Below are 9697 nucleotides of genomic sequence, written 5' to 3'. Positions count from 1 at the left end.
AAGATCTAAAGTACAGTGCAGTACAGCACACGAGGGTGGAATCGCAAGCGAGAGAGGTCACGGAAGTGGGAGCGCGTGCGGTTTGACCTCTCGGAGTGAGGGCAGGGCGCTGACTGAGAGAGAGAGATTAAAAGAAAAAGTAGGGAGAAGGTGAAGATGGAGGGATAAAAAAAAATAGAGAAGGAACGAATGAAACAAAACAGTGTGAGATAAAGACATGAAAATAATAACTTAGAAGGGAGTTATGAAAAAAGGAAAGAAACGCAAAAACCAGTCTCTTTCTGTATCTATCTATCTATCTGTACTTATCTATCTCTATATATCTACCTATCTATCTATTCCTCTCTAACATATGAACAAAATTTTAATGATACGATAATAATCATAGATAACAATTATTATGATGAAAAATACTAATGTTATAGTATTTTTAACGAGAGAGTGAGAGATGTGAGTCATGGTGAGTCTCGTCAAATCTGACCGTAGCTGGTACTGAGTGCCTGAGGCTTAAAGTGAGGGTGCGCCTACTTGGATGGTCCCTTGAGTATCGTCAAACGCTTTGCCCCCCAATATCGAGTCGAAGGCAGGCCTTACAGGAAACAGGGAAAGGAAAGAGCCAGGAAGGTCAGCTCGTCTTTTTTCTTTCCCTTCGACCTTGGCCATGCCTCCCTAGCTCCTACCACCGGGCTACTACCTCCTCGCGGAAATAAGTCGCTCTGCTGTCCACTACACATGCACACTGGGGAATACACAGCAGGAAACATATCAATATGCCTGGTTTTGTTCACGTTTATCCACTTGTGATCTGCGTGATGGTTGATATTGCCGGCAAGAAAACAGACCAAACAAGCAAGAACTGAGTGAACATCAGCGTGGGATATTTAAAAAAATTATTTCTAAAATTACGGTCAGAGTGGTCACGAGATCCATTAGGCTGGCCTACACTCGTATGAAAGCGCCCTTGTTCAGTGTCCTGAGTGATCGCTAAAGGTTTGACGACGGGAAGACGTGTCTTCTCGTCTTCGCTGTCTGCCCCTGCAGGAGAACTCCACCTAAAGAAGGGACACGAGGAACAGAACGACGGAGACGTTTCAGTTGGCCCCGAATACGTAAGTGCATTCGCCTGCCGTAGTATAATTATATCTTTGCCTATTTACCCAATTATATCCTGTATTGTTCTTGCTTTCGTTGCCTTTATACAATGTTGGACGTTAGATGTTAAGTGACATACAATGTAGGACACTAAATGTTAACGTTAGTAAATGTTAAGTGAAGTGCTAAGCTGCCCGATGTTGTGCTCAGAGTCACGGACGTTTTGAGTTTTATGCTTGTGATCCTGAAGGTAAATGTCAGTGGCGTATATAGATCCATGGAGAGGGGGGGGCCACAGTCACCCGGCCCATAGGAATAAATCTAGGATTTTTCAATGTGTGAGCAGCGACCAAAACGAGCCTCTAGAGTTGGGGGTTTGGTGAATATTTTTTAAAATGAAGCATTTTAAGGGTTACTTTGTAGTCTCAAGATCGGTATATTGCACAATTAATATATATTAATGGTAAACCAATTTAAAGAAGCTTACGTATACCTATACATACCGGGTAAAATAAGAATTACAGTTTTTGAACAATTTGTATTTGGGGAAACAAAAATATATATATATATATATATATATATATATATATATATATATATATATATATATATATATATATATATATATATATATATACACACAACTGTCTTCTTCCTCTACCCTAGACATCCTAGGACTGTCCTTCACTAAAATCTCAACTGGAAACTTCATATTATCTCCTGAGGAGATAATATGAAGTTTCAGTTGCTAAAGCTCATATATAAAACTAAATTTCACCTGATTAAGGAATTGAGAGAGAGAGAGAGAGAGAGAGAGAGAGAGGAGAGAGAGGAGAGAGAGAGAGAGAGAGAGAGAGAGAGAGAGAGAGAGAGAGAGAGAGAGAGAGAGAGAGAGAGAGAGAGAGAGAGAGAGAGAGAGAGAGAGAGAGAGAGAGAGAGAATCATTTGAATTCTAGCAGCCTATTTTTTCGGCTGAACTCATGGATTACTTCTTCATAGTTTAAATCAATATCCTTATGTACAAAAAGTAAGGCTAATCCATTCAGTCTTGGCTCCGACATGGTGGAGCGCAGGTATGACTTTAGATACTTCAAGCAACTGAAAGATCGCTCACTTGTAGCAGTTGTCACAGGAAGTGTTGCAAAGATGTGCAACAGTGTTTCAATGTTTGGATATGTGCCAAATTCTTTGCACACTTTCAGAGAGGCAATAACAGATTTAGGTCTATCTTTTTCCTCCCGATTCATCCATGTGTTTTGCCATCTGTGATATTCTGCTTCCAACTCCTCAATGCTACCTTTCAGGAATTTACTGTATTTTGCAGCTGCTTCATGTAAATTTGAAAATTCTTTATTTGCACAAAGAGAAGGCAAGAGATAGCATAGCTTTTGCCATGAGGAATGCTGTGAAGTGAAGCGGTCATTCAGCTGTTGTAGTACTGTATCAATATATGGCAAAAAAACAGCTCGTCTGTAGTAGGAGTATGCTTCTGCTTCTGCATCACCAGATTCAGTGGGAGGATTAGAGCGGTGCTGCTGTCTTCCTACACTCCTTGGGACTTGAATGTCTCTTCCACACTTTTGCTTTGCAGTCTCAAACAATCTTTTGAATGTATCATCATTCCTGTACATTTGCAGCACATCTACACAATCTTTCACACTGTCAAGAGCCTGCACTAGATCTATTTCAGTACCTTGAAGTTTTTCCGACAGCGGTCTGGTAACATTTAAGATAACTGAGAGAACCTCCATACTAACAATAAATGAATCTGATGACATACTTTTGAAAAAGGCCAGAGATTTGCCTGCCATGTTTAAATCTTTTGAGGTGGAGAAATCATCAAGGGATGTCAAAATTGCTGGATACAGTGATCTGAATATTTGTGTTGACTCTTGGGACTCAACCCATCTAGTCGGGCAGTGTTTTTTCAGTCTGTCATGAGAGTCTGAAGGGCATTCCTCTAGTATTTTACTTTTCAGATAAGAAGAACGTTTAGTTGAGTCCCGGAAAAATGTGATGATCTCTCTCATGACAGTTATTACAAACTTGATTTCTCTTATATTTGCTGCTTTCTCTAGGCAAAGATTTAGGCAATGGGACATACAGTGTACGTACGTAGCAGCAGGACATTCATCTGTTATGTACTTTTGCACACCATGGAATTCACCAGACATTGCAGCTGCCCCATCATATCCTTGTCCTACCATAAACTCAGTATTTATGTGAGATTTGTGCAGAATGTTCAACAGTGTAGTAGCTAAGCCTTTTCCTGTCATATCTGAAACTACTGAGAAGCAAAGCAGCCTTTCCTGCACTGAGCATGTTGGCGTAACAAATCTCACACAGATACTAAGTTGTTCCTGTCCACTAATATCTGTGGTTTCATCTGCTAAAAGAGAGAAAAACTTAGAACAATTCAGCTTTGAAACTACATCTCTTGTCAACACTGTTCCTATGTTTTCTATCAGCTGATTTTGAGAAAGGGGCGAGATATACGTCCCTCGTTTTCTGGTACTGGAAATGTGTTCTGCCAGGATAGAATCACCAGAGGTGCACATGAGCTGTAAAGTAGCCCTAAAGTTCCCTTGGGTAAAGTTACAATCTTGTACACTAAGATGTCCACTGTATCTGTGCCCCCGTAGAGGTAATCCTAACCTCCCATGAAACTCAATTGCTTTAATTATGCGAGTTAGCACAGCACAATTCTTGCGTCTCATTTTCTCCTTCTCTGACTGCAGCTGTGTGGCAATATTACTGCCAGATGCCATAACCTGTCTAAAGTTATTTGCTTTACAGAGATTGACTTCATGAAATGACTTCCTCATATGCTCAGTTAAATAACCATCTCTACCAGTTAAATGACTAAATGACATTAATGGTTCTTTTACCAATTTGCCTAGTTTGTTGCCACCAGCTGAGTCATTTCCAAATAACACGCAAACGGTACAAAAAACCCCGTTTTTTGTGCGAGAATAGTCAAAACAGTCATAAGAGCCTGTTAAGTGCTGAAGACCCAAGTACTTTTTCCTTATCTTATTGCCATCTTTGCGCTCAGTGTATGGCCAAGAAGTCTTTTGGAGGCTTCCAGGGATTATTTAGCAAGTGTAAGCGGTCGTAATCTGTTAGCTCTGACAGATTATCCAACGCTATGCCAACGTCATCACGACAAGAGGTATATGGTGTGGTAGCACTTGTGGAAGGAGCAGCAGGTGTATCTTTGGGAATGGATCCTAACTCATTGAGCTTCTGCACTCCCAGGAACTGGGAGACTCAGAGGACACACATCCCTGTTGTGAATATAAATATATATATATATATATATATATATATATATATATATATATATATATATATATATATATATATATATATATATATATATCGTGCACAATAGCGTTAATAGTTAAATTAACGCTAGTGCCCATCGGGACCGTGCTCAATAACCCTTACTGAACATGCCCATTGAGGTTATTGGGCAGCACATTAACGTTAATTTAACATTAACGCTATTGGGAACAATACACACACACACACACACACACACACACACACACACACACACACCAAAATGATGGCGATGCTACGCCACTGCGTAACAGTAACAAGTAGCTTAACTGAATGTAATCATAACCAACACTTGAACACAGTCATACCAAAACTCTCATAAACAAATGTACAATAAAGCAATTAATGTGTATTATACATAATCATGTTGATTTATATATTTATAATGCTCAAGTGAAGTATATTGATACTGTCAATATCAAACTTACCGGAGCTTTGGATGACTTAGATTCTGTAGTAGATTCTGTAGTTGTTTGGCTTGTACCGGTAGAAGATGACGGTGACTCGCAAACTTCTTGTTTCTTATGTGATTTTTGTAGAAAACAATCTAGGGTTTTTTGGCGTTTCATGTTTTCCCTATTAAATTTACAGCTCGACATTAATTTTGAATATATATATATATATATATATATATATATATATATATATATATATATATATATATACTATATCACAGTCCCAATGCCGTGACCACGGTGTGTGTGTGTGTGTGTGTGTGTGTACAGTGTGACCACACACCGTGGTCACGGCATTGGGCGCTAGTGCATCACGAGTAGTAATAGCCTATAATATGGTCCAGCTCCATCTTTTTCTTATTTTTTTTCACATATCGCGAGTCTTAGACGCGAGACACTTCTAACAGACACTGTAATACTATAGAGAACAGCTTTGAATTACGTTTTTTCAATACACTGGGAAGCTGCCTCTTGATAACGTTTCAAGTCTTGTAGGTCTGTCTCTAAGGACTAAGTGTGATGGCCCAGGACGTTTGATTGTTTGTATACCACCATGACACTATCAACGGAATTCACAGAATAATGAGAATATGCTGATATACACACCCACACCAAAATTTCATCGCTCGTATTCACTATTATATGATATCAAAGTCGGATTCTTACCCATCACAAATTCACTAACGCACCAAGCATATACAATTGTAGCGTTGGTTGACACTTTCAAGGATTTGTATGAGCAACGATAAACTAGCAAGACACAAGTAATTTTGTTTCAACATCACTATTTTTGTTGTCAATCAGGATCAACAATTATCATCACTGTCCAGCACAAGAGTTATTAAAAATAAAAGAAACTTTCATGCAGGGCAAGTTGCAACAACACGTAGTACCACACGGTCCACACCACTGAACGCCAAGTTTCCTCATTTTGAAAGTCAACACTAAACTCATCACAAATTCACAAGCCAGTCTTCGGCAATGACCGGGGTTTGATCACTGTCTGTCTGCCCGCCAATGATCACTGGTTATTACATGATATGATGGTATACACAACACAAGGCTATCACTCGTATTTCACCCAGATAGCGAAAAATACAGACCAGTCACCGTCACCACTCACGCGGCGGCTTCACCCAGTACACGCCATTCAAACTCAACTTAGCTCAGTGTTGCCACGCCTTGGTGACTGTGGCTACCTACATCCACGGGAATTTTCCCCTACATTCCCCTACACGGAAAAAAATAATAATATAAAAAAATTTGTGCATCATATATATATATATATATATATATATATATATATATATATATATATATATATATATATATATATATATATATATATATATATATATATATACAGAGAGAGAGAGAGAGAGAGAGAGAGAGAGAGAGAGAGAGAGAGAGAGAGAGAGAGAGAGACGTTTCCAATATTTAACTACGTATGGTAGAAATGTATGAAAGACTGAAAGTTGATAAAATACATATATATATATATATATATATATATATATATATATATATATATATATATATATATATATATATATATATATATATATATATATATTGTGTGTGTGTGTGTGTGTGTGTGTGTGTGTGTGTGTGTGTGTGTGTGTGTGTGTGTGTGTGTGTGTAAAATTAGAGTCTATAGAATTATATACTACAATATAATGAACAAAAGTTATTAAATTATACTTACATTCACGATACTGCCACTGGACTTTCTAGAAGGATGTTTGGGTCTAATCTGCGAGAACATCATTTCTTTCATTTTCTGAGTATTTGGCAAAGTATCTTGACCTTGCACAAGAATAATGTTTAACCAAAGACGATGTCACATCAAAGGTTGAGGGAAAGCTTTCAGAAGTTTTGATAATTGATTCCAATGTCTTTACAGACGTCAATGGTCAGCCGTCTGTCTGTCTGTCTGTCTCTGAATTTTTCCCCTACGTTCCCCTACGAAAAGACGATTTTCACCGTAGGTGCCCCCTACTCCCTACAAAGCCCTGAAATCCCCTACCGTAGGGATTTTCCCTACGCGTGGCAACACTGACTTAGCTCCTCCGGCGGCCCGCCCTGAAACCGACCATCAAATAGGAACATGAAAATCTGTTACTCTCTGAATTCTGATTGGCTCGTGCTCCTCCCCAGGCCTTCCATTCCTAAAACTAGAGCTTTATAACAGTCAGCCGATGTCAGCAAACTGTCATCGGATCCCACCTCTTCGCTCTTCTCTTCACTCATTTTTAGATCAGGAAAACACATTTCTCCAGTCTATTATTATTTTCTTCTATCAGTTTAAGAACGGAATTAACTAATGTAGTATGTAATGAGAACACTGTTTTATGGGCTGGTTTTCTTATGATAGAAAACGTATGGAGAAGTAATGCAGGAAAGAGAACGGAAAATTGTAGGGGCTCTATGGGGATCTATTCTATTTATAATAGCTAAATAATTTAGCTATTATAAATAGGTCCCCATCAGCCTAAATATGAGTTTAATGTAAGAAGGGGGCTCTGAAGGGCACATTACTGATGTTGAAGACTTGGAGAACTAATAATCAATATCAATAAAAAAAAAAAATCGCCAAATTTTAACAGGATAAAAAAAAAAAACCTGAACCAAAGGGGGGGGCCATGGCCGAGTGGCCCCCCCCCTATATACGCCGGTGGTAAATGTCATTGTTGACAGGTTTGACCACATTATATCGTGCGTCTACGAGAAGGGTCGTTTCATTGTCCTACCGCCTACACAACGGCAGTAACAGTCAAACGTATATAGTCCACGCTCCACGACAACGAGGACAATACACGATCGAGCGGGTGCTGCGCCTCAGGCAGAGAGGACGAGCGGGCGCCAGTGCCCTGCATCTTGGAGGAGTATTCTTCCTCCAAGCCCTGCATGCACACGGCCCGCGTCCAGCCCGCACACGGCTTGCACACGGCCCACGCCCCGACATCATAGACGAGGCAGCGGCGGCAAGACTAGCGCGAGACCAATATCTACTTCAATAGAGGGAGGTCGACCTACGCGCAGTTTAGGTGACGTCACTTGGACCGCTGGGAGGAACCTCCTTTCTTTTTTCTCTCTCTCTCTCTGCGATGTCTTGCTCTGACAGAAAACTTTGACGTAATTGCTATAACCGAAACATTTATCGACACCACTAATATTGATTTAAGTTCCGAATACAACATAGATGGCTACAGATTCTTCAACAATGATCGTGTAAACCGTAGAGGGGGTGGTGTCGCCCTTTTTGTCAAAAGCTACTTGCAACCCACTGACAAAACACCAAGAAACAGTAACGTTGAACATTTGTGCGTGCGAGTAAACACTGCAAAAGTCAATTTAAATATATCTGTCACTTACAGGCCTCCGGGGCAATCACTCGATGCCGATCTTGAAATGTACAGCGTCTTAAGGCAGTCACTTAATAACAGCGACTCTCTGATACTAGGAGACTTTAACCTCCCCCATATCGACTGGGCGACACTGTCGGGTACAGAAGGTGAGTCCCATAGAATGATCGAATTTCTAGAGGAAAATTATCTAAGCCAAATCATAGACTTCACAACTAGTTGACGGGAAATCTCTTCAGTCTTGGCGCGCTGGCTTCGCGTAAGGGGCCGATTGTTATGGCGACTTTCACTGCGACAACTCAAACACACTCTGCGTTCTTACTCCGAATTTAAGTGGAAACAGGACGAAATCTTCAAGTTTTAGTGCATACAAGCAGGCAGGAGTGTCTCTAGAGTGATTTGGTCGAGGATTCAAGGTAACTTATATAAAATAGCACCATGCGTGCACTTTGAAAACGTTGTGTAAAAAATGGCAAATTTGCGTAACTTTAGGTTGAAATCTTTACGTAAAATGAATGATAACTGTAGGATAGTGAAGTCCACAGATTTACGTATTAGGAAACAAGAAATGTACGTTTAGTTAGTGCCTACATGGCAACTCAGCTCAGTTCCCGCGTCGCCTAACTCGCCTTAGGCACGCAGTCAGCTGGGCACTTACCCTCTGTAAAGGATTATCGCTGTCCTGCCTCTGTTTACTCTCCAAGTAAAGGACCTACAGTTATTCATCGTCTCTGTACCCTTCCCCACAACTGCAAGGATCCAGAGGACGATACAAGAAGACACAGAAGGCAGTGGATCGAGTGGAAGTGACGGAGGAGACACAAGATATGAGGACGCCGCGACCCCGTGGAGTAAACTGTGGAGGAGCCGTACTACGCCATCAGTGCAGTGACTCAGTGTTGTGTGCAGTGCAGTGGTGTGTTCAGTGCAGTGTGGTAGTGAGGGGGCTGTTCACTACGTCCTACGGGGTCGAGTATGTGTGCATGGGGAAGGCCAACTCTGACCCGACTGAGCACTCTTTCGGCAAGCGCCGCACCATGTGCGGCGCCAACTACTGGACGAGCGTGCAGAACTTCATGGTGAGCAACAGGTTGGCCCAGCGCCTGCATTTGCTGAAGCTCGTCGGGTTCTTCCCCGGGGACGTGCAGGCCGACCTGGACCGGGCCAAGGCAGAGGAGAAGGAGGACGACGAGGTGATCTTGGCCCAGCTTGCCATGGAGCTGGCCGACGACCAGCCGGACCCGTCGACGGACGAGTTGCTCCTCGCCGCGGTCGGCAACTACGCCGGCTACCTGGCCAGGAAGGTCCAGGCCAACTCCTCTGTGGCCGAGTGCTGCAAGCAGGAGCTTGCCCAGCAGGAGGAGATGAAGATTACCGTGGAGCTCGAGAGGGGCGACCCGCCCTCTGTGATGTTCGACGCCCTGGTCGAGCTGGTCGACA

The sequence above is a fragment of the Eriocheir sinensis genome, chromosome 4, assembly GCF_024679095.1.
Source record: "Eriocheir sinensis breed Jianghai 21 chromosome 4, ASM2467909v1, whole genome shotgun sequence".
Lineage (NCBI taxonomy): Eukaryota > Metazoa > Arthropoda > Malacostraca > Decapoda > Varunidae > Eriocheir > Eriocheir sinensis.
The sequence above is the reverse complement of the archived record's forward strand: the minus strand, read 5'-3'. Positions refer to the sequence as shown.